The 11,228-nt window shown below is 37.8% G+C and overlaps 1 pseudogene; it reads left to right on the forward strand.

Annotated features, from left to right (window-relative positions):
* Positions 1-1,471: 1,471 nt before the first annotated feature.
* Positions 1,472-10,197, forward strand: LOC119038853 (olfactory receptor 7A17-like; annotated as a pseudogene).
* Positions 10,198-11,228: the final 1,031 nt, after the last annotated feature.

Genomic DNA, 11,228 nt, shown 5'->3' on the forward strand with positions numbered 1-11,228 from the left:
GGCCAGGCAGCAGCATTGCCCCTTTCTGAGCCCTCACACACATAGAGCCACAGAGTGGAAACACCATATTGGAGACTCCATCAACCTTGTTCATATGGGCTGCATTGACATGGCAATTATGTAAGGCTCTATTCCAACCAACCTACTAGTGTGGGTTTGTGCAATAGGCCAAACTACTAAGGCGGGGAGTCAAACGATCTCTATCCAATACATAGAAACAAACATAGGGAGGCTGTCAAATTGCAGAGACAAAGAAATATGGCCCAAATGAAAGAACAGAACAAAATTCCAGAAAATGAACTAAACAACAGGGAGATTAACAATCTATAAGATGCAGAGTTCATAGTGCTGTGTATTAGTATGCTCAAGGAACTCATTTGGTACATTAACAGCATAAAAAACACACAAGCAGAAATGAAGATTACACTAAATGAAATAAGAAAAGTTTACAAAGAACCAACAATGGAATGAACAGAGGCCAAAATCACATCAACGATTTGGAACATAAGGAAGAAAAAGAAACATTCAATCAGAACAGGTAAAAAAAAAACAAGAATCCTCCATAACAAGGATAGGCTAAGTAGCCTCTGGGACAACTTCAAAGCTACCAGCAGTTGAATCATAAGGGTTCCTGACAAAGAAGAGAAAGAACAGGATATTGAAAGCTTATTTGAAAAAACAATGAAAGAAAACATTCCTAATTTGGTGACGGAAATAGACATACAAGTCCAGGAAGCACAGAGAATCCCAAATAAGATGGGCACAAAGAGGATCGTATCAAGACATGTCTTAATTAAAATGCCAAAAGTCAAAGTCAAAGACAAAGACAGAATCTTGAAAGCAATGAAAGAAAAGGAGGTACCATATTTTTCAGATTATAAGATGCACCCCCCCAAGTTTGGGAGAAACACTGGTGTGTGTCTTATAGTCTGAATGTAGCTTTACATTTACATTGGTAAAATATTATTTATGTTATCAAATATGTTACAACATTTTTGCATCAAAAATTTTCTTTGCACCTTCTTTTTTCGAAATCATTCAAGGTTTAGTCAAAAGAACTTAGTTCTCCCCCTTGTTGAAAAAAATAGCAACTTTCTGTGCTCATGAGGTGCCAAGCCACTACCACAATTAAATATTTAGGGATTTGAGTTTTCTAATCCAGGCTGGATCCTCAGTCCTATATTTCAGGAAATTTTAAATGAGGGTTTGGATAAAGTGCTGGGAGGTTAAGCTTTTGGAACTCACAGACTTTATGAGGAAGAACTAGTAAAAATAGGATTCGCTGAATTTCTAACTGGTCTTTTGAGAACACAGAATCACCAGGAAAATTGCCCCTTCTGTCTAGATCCACAGGGAAATCATGCAATTAGAGGTTGGAATAACAAGATGGAAATGTACCTAATGAGCAGACATAGGGTGCTATAAATAGCACCTCATCTCCAGTTTCTCAGTATGTGTGATCTTGGGCTGGATGGGAACTGGTTGTTGCTTTTGGAACCTTAAGTTTGTGTAGACCAATGCTTACCTCCTTCCTGCTGTCTTGTCTAAGCAGAGAGCTTCAGCCTCCATTGTCATCCTTCCAGGAGGCTGGACTTTCTTCAAAGGGAGTTCATCCTCTCAAAGCTCTTGATCAGGTGAGGCCAAGGGTACAACAGGTGCTTCAGGAAAGGGTTAGAGAGAGCCATAGCCAAGCATGTTCACTTGAGGTCTTTTGACAGCCAGCAGCCTATGGTTGTTTGCTTGCTTGATTAACTAGTTCATTATTTTTTTGTGATGGTAAAAAGAGCGGTGAACACTGAATTCAGCAACACATGGATCATTGCTCACAACTCACTAATGGAAGCTTAATTGTGGTGGCAATGGGAGGCACAAAGTATTTCAACTGAAAGTAGAACATGTAAAAGGAGTTTTGCAACTAAAGGGAGTAGGAAAATAGAGTACTAGGTATGGAGAGTTGTCCAGTTAAATGAGGGCAGGTTTTTCTTTATTTTTATAATGAGGCACACTCAAGACTTCTCATATTGATGAAACAGAGGAATATTACCTTGTAACAGTGGTCATGAGACCTACATTCCACAGTATCTTCTTTCACTCTGGTTCGGTTAGCATGAAAAATAATGTATTTGATAAGTGAAAATAGGTGTGTTAAATAGCTTAACTTTGCCATTACTTCATTAGCTGTGATCTGAATACATTTGTGGATTAGTTATTTATTTGTTTCCTCTATTATAAATTGTTGGTAAATTCCTGACATTTGCAGAGTGGAATCAGCATGCTTTGATCCCTGTTTCTTATTGCATTCTTCTAAAGAAGGATTTGGAGAGTTTTTTTTCCCATCATTTTGTTGTTGTCATTGAGTACTTTTATGTACATATATGTAGAGAGTATTTGTTAATTTCGTGGGCTCAAATCTAACACTTAGTCACATTGTATTCTCTCCATTGCCTTTTTATGTTTTATTTTTCTTAGTGGAAATAATAGAGCTGTTACTTTTATATTCTTCACTTGTGAATCTTTTCTATAAACCAACAATGAGAGTGAATGTTCTTCTGTGTACTTAGCACTAATAAATCACCCTACACACATATTGCCAACATGGTCACATTTCCATCGTTCTTTATTGCTCCTTTGGCCTTCTGTGGTTAGCTCTATTGCAAAATTGGCATAATCTACCCTCCTCTGGAAGGCACTCTTTATAAAGATTTGACTAAAGATTATCTGTACCTTCCATAAGATAACTTGAATCCATATATCTCTATATAAAAAGAAATTATAACTTAGATACTGCTTTCTCCCTGATTTTAAAAGCTCTTCTATCACATTCTTTTATTTCCATGTCTTCAGAGATTTAATTGGGTATCAGTGGCCCATATTGATATTGTTGTTATTATTATTTTCTCTCTTAATATAAATTAATTTGATTCTCTCTTAATTATTTTCCTACAACAGTTTGTAATCAGTATACTTAACCTAATTACATTCCTGCTGGTAATCTTTATTCCATGAAGTCTTAGGTTTTTAAAAAATCTTCTCTTCCTATATTACGCACATGTACACACTCATGGGCTTTTGTACAAATGCATAAAAAGCATCCTGGCCCATCAGAAATACTTTTAATGTGTGGTACAGTTTTTTTCTATATTTCCACTCTTCCTTTGTACTCAATGATGCTTATGCTCTTCCCTCCAGTCAAAAAGGATATAAGATGCTGATTCATTATTTCCATGTCTACATAATACTCTGTGGTGTGGCTGTGCTACTCACACCTGAAATCTAAGGTACATTTTTTCAATATATTGTTATTATAACAATATAAGATAATATTTTGAGATTGTTACATATAAATGTTTTATGTAATACCTGTGGGTATTACTGGGTATTACAGAGGCAATACTATTCCCCTGGGGGTCACCCCAAGCAATGTTTTTACATATTTTTGGCTGTCATATGAGAGGTGTCAGTAAAGTCCAGGGATGCTCTGAACATCCTGCAATGGCCAGGAGAGACCACCTCTCAGACAAACACCTTGTCCAGGATGTCAGTCCTGCAGAGACTGAGGAGATCTGCAGTAGGGACAAAGGTCCTTGTAGTGTGTTTAGCAGCCTTCAGCCTATTCTCTGAATGTTGTAACACTTAACAGTTCTGCCAGGAAAAAACAGAGCACCCCTTTGCTACCTGTTTAAAAGTCTGCACCCCAGTCAATGTGACAATTTTCTAAGTTTTACTCTAGGCTGACAGGTGTGAAAGAACTTTTTTGTTGTTTGTTGAAGTTTTTCTGATTTTGATCAAAGATTCATATTTGAAGTTTTTTAATAATTTGAACATTACTATATGCTTACTATTTTTTATTGTCAGCCTTTTCAATGATTTTTTAAAATTGTGGTGGTTGGATGTAGAATAGGGTAAAAGGGGGATAAATGTTGACAGAAGGAGACCTGACTTGGGGCACTGAACAAACAGTACAACAAACAAGTGATATTTTAGAGAGTTGTATATTTGAAACCTACACAATGTTATTAACCAATGGCACCCCAATAAATTCAATAAAATTAAGAACATAAAAGTGAAAATAAATAAAAATGATTATTTCTTAATGACTTTAGGGATGTTTTGGCCATAAAAATGTTTTGCCTCTTATTTGTTAAATATACCTGTGTTTTTACTACTGAGTCTCTTGACTTGATTAGGCTGGTTTCACCCACCTATCCATGTTAATATATAGTTTTTCATCTGTTCACCTAATAGGACTGGTTACTCCTCCAGTGATTAGGCAATGCCCCAGATTGTATGTAACACGACAGAGGTAGGGGATCAACTTCATTTTCCTCCAGGTGGATGTTTATTTTTCCAGCTTTATTCAACAATTCAACATTTCAAAAATGTATAGAAATAGAACCTTACTATGTGTTAAATGTACTTATATAGTAAGGCCTAATTCCTGATTCACCCAACAAATAAAACTGAGCCTCTGCTTTGCCACCATGTCTAGGAACATCAGGCATTACCTTCTGTGTCTGTGCCTCTGCCAATGTAATTAATGAATGCACATTGGTATTTTTTCATTAGTTTTTGATGCTCTATTTAATTTTTCAATGAGTTGGTAATTGTTTATTTCTAAAGTGTTTTGTTTAATATTTTTAGACCGTGGTTGATCATGGGTAACTGAAACCAGAGAAAGCAAAATGGCAGATAAGGGGAAGACTACTGAATTGTATAAATTTATTGTAATATTGTTAGATGTCTAGGCTGTTTCCAGTTGGGACTGTTACAAATAATAGCAATATGTTCAACATCCTTGGACATATCTTTTCATGCTCATATGCATGTATGTCTGGAGTGGAATTGCTGGATCACATGATGTGTATATGTTTGGCTTTAGTAATGCTGCCCAACAGCTTTCCCAAGTAGTTGTACCAATCCATACTCCTCCAAGAGTATATGCAGGTTCCCACTGTTCTATATGTACTCAGTAAAGGCAGTCTTTTTCACTTTAGGTGTTTCTTTTGTGGTTTTCTTCTGGCTCATCTGTTTTTTATTTTATTTATTTCAAAAATATTTAAAAATATATATTATTGCTTTTGCTATTAATCAATAAAATATATTTTATCGATTATGCTATTAATGGGACACTTGTTCCATTTTGCTTCTTTTATTCCACTCTGCCCTGCACACCCATCCTTCCTGCATTCCCCAAACCCACCTTAGTGTATCTCCATGGCTCATACATATAAGTTCTTTTGCTTCCACAAACCTATATTATTCTTAACCTCCCCCTGTCTATTGTCTAACTACCATTTATGCTGCTTATTCCCTGTACCTTTCCCCGTCTCCCCTTCGCCTCCCCAGTGAAAACCCTTCATGTGATCTTTGTTCCTGTAATTCTGTTCTCATTCTAATTGTTTGCTTAGTCCATTTTTGTTTTTTTTAGGTTTAGTTGTTGATAGTTGTGAGTTTGTTGTCATTTTACTGTTCATAGTTTTGATCTTCTTTTTCTTACGTAGGTCCCTTTAACGTTTCATAAGATATGGGCTTGGTGTTGATGAAATCCTTTAACTTGACCTTGTCTGGGAAGCACTTTATCTGCTCTTTCATTCTAAATGATAACTTGCTAGATAGGATAATCTTGTATGTAGGTCCTTGCCTTTCATGGCTTGGAATATTTCTTTCTAGCCCCTTCTTGCCTATAAGGTTTCTTTTGAGAAATCAGCTGATAGTCTTATGGAAACTCCTTTGTGGGTAACTGTCCATTTCTCTTGCTACTTTTAAAATTCTGTCCTTATCTTTAATCTTGGGTAATATAATTCTGATGTACCTTTCTGTGTGCTTCCTTGGGTCCAACTTCTTTGGTACTCTCTGAGCTTCCTAGCCTTCATGGAAGTGTATTTTCTTTGCCAGATTGGGGAAATTTTCTTCATTGTTTTTTCAAAAAAGTTGTCAATTTCTTCCTCTTCCTCTTCTTCTTCTGACAACCCTGTGATGTGAGTGTTAGAACATTTAAAGTTGTCCTGAGGGTTCCTAAGCATCTTCTCATTTAAAAAAAAATTCTTCTTTCTTCACTGTTCCGGTCGAATATTTCTTTCCTCCTTCTGTTCCAAATCCTTGATTCGAGTCCTGGTTTCCTTTCCATCACTGCTGGTTCCCGGTACATTTTTCTTCATTTCAGTTTGCAGTCTTTACTTCTTCCCTCCATTTTGTGACTATACTCCACCAATTTTGTGAGCATCCTAATTACCAGTGTTTTGAACTGTACACTTGATAGGTTGGCTATCTCTTCATTGCTTAGATGTATCTTTCTGGAGCTTTGCTCTGTTCTTTCATTTGGCCCATTTTGTTTTTTGTCTTGGCATGTTATATAGTAAAGGAAGAGCCAGAGTAATCACCAGGGTAGGGCAACCCACATTGCTGCATTGTGGCACTAAATGTGGGGCAGGGGTCAGAGAGGGAAAATGCCACTTGGTCAGCTCTCTGTGGGCTTTCAGTCACTTTTGCCACTACTCACAAGCAAATTGGGCCCTTCTGGTGCTGATTCCTGGATGGGTGGGATTGTGTATGTTCTAGGACCCTGTGGGTCTCTCCAATGAATTCTCCTGAAAGGCTGGAAGTTTCTCTTGCTGCATCAACCCTCACAAGTTTTTATTCTCAGAGGTTTTGAGGCATTAATCCCCACACTGGAACCCTAGGTTGTGTCTTCTGTGTCACTTCCCAGTTGTTCCTCCCAGTTTATCTGCACACAAATTGGGGACCACTCGCTCAACCTGCCACTGCCTTACCAGGAGTCCTCTCTGCCTGGCTGCTCATCTCCATCCCTCCTACCAGTCCTGATGAATGTTTCTTGTTTCAATCCTTAGTTGTTGGACTTCAATACAGTTCAATTTTCTGTCAGTTCTGGTTGATTTTTGTTCTTAAATTTGTTGTTGTCCTTCTTTTGGTTGTGCAAGGAGTCACAGTATGTCTACCTATGCCTCCATGTTGGCCAGAAGTCTCACATTTCTCCATTCAGTTTTCTGTAACAGAGGTGCTAAATCACTCTGTTTAACCAGGTTTTATTCCCCCTGCCATTTTTTTTTATTTCATAACTTCACATTTACTTCAATGGGTTTCTGGGTAAATGCACATATATACACATACATTTGTGAAACTAAAAAGGTGAAGCGAGCAGGTGAAGCCCTACTTGTTCAGATCTGGCATTGTGATGGTGAAGGCAGAGTAGGTGAAATAAATGTTTGTGTGATAATGTGATCAGGCTTAAATCATGTGAAGAAAGTTACTCAGTGTAAAAGGATAGATTGTCATGGCCTGTGCAGGCTTTATTGGTTACATACTGAGGAGGCCTTTGCATGTTGGATGAAAATGAGAACCAGAATGAGACATTGCCTATTGATTTGACAAAAATGACATCCAAACCCAAAGTCAAAGTGAAACAAAGGGGTCACATGAGAAAAGGGAGGAAGGAGTTTGTCTTATCTGCATTTTAACCTTATAAAAACCCACTGGTCAAATATAGAATAGGCACAAGTAATCTAGTGTCCTACTGCTTGATATTAAAAAGATTTCCCTTTGTAAAATATAGTTTATTTTGTTGCTCAGTTTTCACTTGGAGTAGTCAATCTGCAAGGTGTTTCCACATCATGTTGTTGATGACTACCTTTGTGTTTTGGAAAAATATACACTTTCTCCTTTATTATTTTTGCTGGACTTTAAAGGGGGTGTAGTTAGGCTTGGAAAGCTGCCAGAATCTAAAGACATTTCTTCCTCATCATCTTTCAGGGACAACCTAAGTTTATGATCAGTAGATCATTTTTCTTCCTCATGTCCATTTTATACTTCTCTCTCCCCTTACATTTTTTTTTTTAAATACAGGGCATAAAATGGACATTCCAATGTGGAAAACCAGGTGCATTTGTTTATGGGAGGTTTACCTTAGGAATATTGATGTAGTATGTCTAAATTCTTATTGGAAAGGATACTTTATTTGGACAGCTGAGTTGTAGCTAGTTATAGCCTGAATAGTAAGTGGAAAAACATGAAAACCACACACATGAGGAGGCCATGGTGTGTGTGCCCATGTATGGCTCATAAACATAGAGCAGTGCTCAGTACAGGGGTACCTGAATTTAAGCATTCCAAGGTGACTCATAATACAAGTACCAGAACTCTGTCAAAAGAAGGGACTAAGGAGGAAATTCTTTTCAGGTCACAGGATGCTTTTGCAACAAGATTAATAAAGTGCAAGATTTTTATAGTGTGCACAAGGGACTCTCTGTGACTTGAAGTTTCAACAGCAGCACACAGACTACCTTGCTTTTTAATATCATCTGACACCATCTGTCCTTCTTGTGTTATACTGGCTCATTCTGAGCCTTGGTTTTCTAAAACTACCATCCTCCCCAGGGCCTTTGCAGTGGCTGTTCCTCTGCGTGGCAAACACTTTTTCCTCCTTAGCCTCCTGCTTAGTCTTCTTTGAGGTGCCTGTTAAAGGGTTGCCTGTTGGCAAGCCTCTGCTAAACTCTATGAAAAAGAACCCCCTCAGCATGGATAGCCCTGAAGAATTTCACAGTAAGTGAAATAAGCCTGTCAGAGAAAGGCAAATGCCATATGGTTTCACTTATATTTGGAATCTGATGAACAAAGTGATCTAACAAGCAAAATAGAGACATATGGAGAGTTAAACCACAGGATGACAGCTATTAAGTGGGAGGTTAGGGTGTGGTGAAGCAAAATAAAAATGACTCATGGATGTGAACAACAGTGTGTGATTGTGGAAGAGTATGGGATATCAAGAGGTTAAATGGTAACAGGAAAAGTGCAATAAAAATGAAAAAATAAGAACCATCCTATGTTCAGTCTCTTTGTTTAATCTGATTTATTTTTCTATATAGCATCTGCACTATTAGATATGTTATGTTATTGTTGTTATTTGATTATATTCTTTGACCATCATTAGTTTGTTGAGACTTTTGTTTTTCATCACCTTGTAATCTGAACAGTGCCTGTAACATGGTCTAAAGTCAATATATGAGTATATTCCTGAAATGCATGAACCATATACTCAATAAAAAAGCAAATATATCTGGTGTTTGAAGAATGAATTTATGGTACAAAAGGGAGTTCTAATGAGCAATGGCAGTAGACAGGCCTTAATGGGACTCAGATCCTATACCAAATATGGAAATGATATTTTGGATTCTAAAATAGAGATGCAGCATTTATTCTGTTACTAGTGGCAAATAAGCTATTCATTTTTACCTATTTTCTAGTAGCCATCTGCACCATATGGAACCAGGCAATGGTACACATACTTCAGAATTTCATCTCCTGGGACTATCAGAGGAACCAGAACTGCAGCCTGTCCTATTTGGGCTCTTCCTCTCCATGTACCTGATTACTGTGTTGGGAAACCTTCTCATCATGCTGGCCATCAGCTCAGACTCCCACCTCCACATGCCCATGTACTTCTTCCTCTCCAACCTGTCCTTAGTAGACATTTGTTTCACCTCCACCACAATCCCGAAGATGTTGGTGAACATCCAGACACAAAGCAAAGTTATCACCTATGGAGGGTGCATTACCCAGATGTATCTCTATATACACTTTGCAATGTTGGATGACTTAATCCTTACTGTCATGGCCTATGATAGGTATGTGGCCATCTGTCATCCCCTGCACTACACAGTCATCATGAACCCACGCCTCTGTGGGCTCCTGGTTCTGGTGTCCTGGATCATTAGTATTCTGAATTCCTTGTTAGAAAGCTTAATGGTGTTGCAGCTGTCCTTCTGCTCAGACTTGGAAATTCACCACTTTTTCTGTGAACTCAAAGAGGTGGTCCAACTTGCCTGTTCTGACACTTTTCCTAATGACATTGTGATGAACTTTTCAGCTGGGCTGCTGGGTGCTGGTCCCCTGGCTGGAATCCTATATTCTTACTCTAAGATAGTGTCCTCCATATGTGCAATCTCATCAGCTCAGGGGAAGTATAAAGCATTTTCCACCTGTGCATCTCACCTCTCAGTTGTCTCCTTGTTTTATGGTACAAGCCTAGGTGTGTATCTTGGCTCTGCTGGTACCCACAGCTCACAGTCCAGTGCAGTCACCTCAGTGATGTACACTGTGGTCACACCCATGCTGAACCCCTTCATCTACAGTCTCAGGAACAAGGACATAAAGAGGGCCCTGAAAAGATTCTTTGGCAAGTAGCCTTAAGGGCCAACTGTATGAGGCGCCTGAGTGTTCAAAGCTTCAGAGCAAGAAGTTCTGAAGCCAATTAATACAATCTTTGTAATTAGATATTCTCATATGTCTCATGGGTTAACAGAAATTACACTAGCATAATTCATTCTCTTATGATGTATATCATTCCAAGTAATATTTCTGTTGTTTTACTGAAAGAGTAGTCATGTATTATACTAGTCTTTTGGACTAAAGTACACTTAGATACTGAGGTCATGTGTATCATTTTGTTGTAGATGAACATCTGTAACTACAGTTTTCACTTACATGGTCATCAGTATTTTCTTTAGCACTACGTTTACTATGCTTCTTGCTAACGTAGATTTGAACATGCTGGTAGGTTTTATAGCTGGTCTCCTGAGTTTATATACTTCATTCTGTCATTCAGCTGTGTGACCACATGCCTACATAGCCCCTGGCAAAAATTGACCATCAAATCCATGTTTCCAAGAATAGTATACTAAGAAATATACATTTTATTAAATAGATTGATAGAATACATAACAGATGACAATCCATACAATGAAGCAAAAAGTGCCAGACAATTTATTATTATACAAAATATTTTTCATGCTGCACATTTATTCAGTGAAGTGTGGAATATGATGTCCATGTGTGGGGGGTGAAGAATTACATGGAGTATTGTGTGCTGAATTATTTTTCTATTTCTTCTTGAAACCTTTCAATATGCTCCCTTCAAATGGGAATCCTTCTAGTGCTCTAAATAAAATGTGTCCCCTTTTCTCAATGTTTCCAAATTCACTAAAGGGACAGTGAGTGACCAATATAAATATCATACAATATCTATCTCATTTATGCTTAGGAATGTCTTCAGTCATTATGATCAAAGGATCACTCACGCAGGTGTTAAAGTCTTACCCCATCATGTGAATAAGGATTATCATTTTTCCTGCACAAATATGCACTTTGCATCCTATCCTGACTACCTGGAAGTGAACCTCAGGGGCTCACTTTTGTGCAAGTATCTGAAATACATG

This window comes from Artibeus jamaicensis, unplaced genomic scaffold, assembly GCF_021234435.1.
Source record: "Artibeus jamaicensis isolate MK-2021 breed Jamaican fruit bat unplaced genomic scaffold, CSHL_Jam_final scaffold_537, whole genome shotgun sequence".
NCBI lineage: Eukaryota > Metazoa > Chordata > Mammalia > Chiroptera > Phyllostomidae > Artibeus > Artibeus jamaicensis.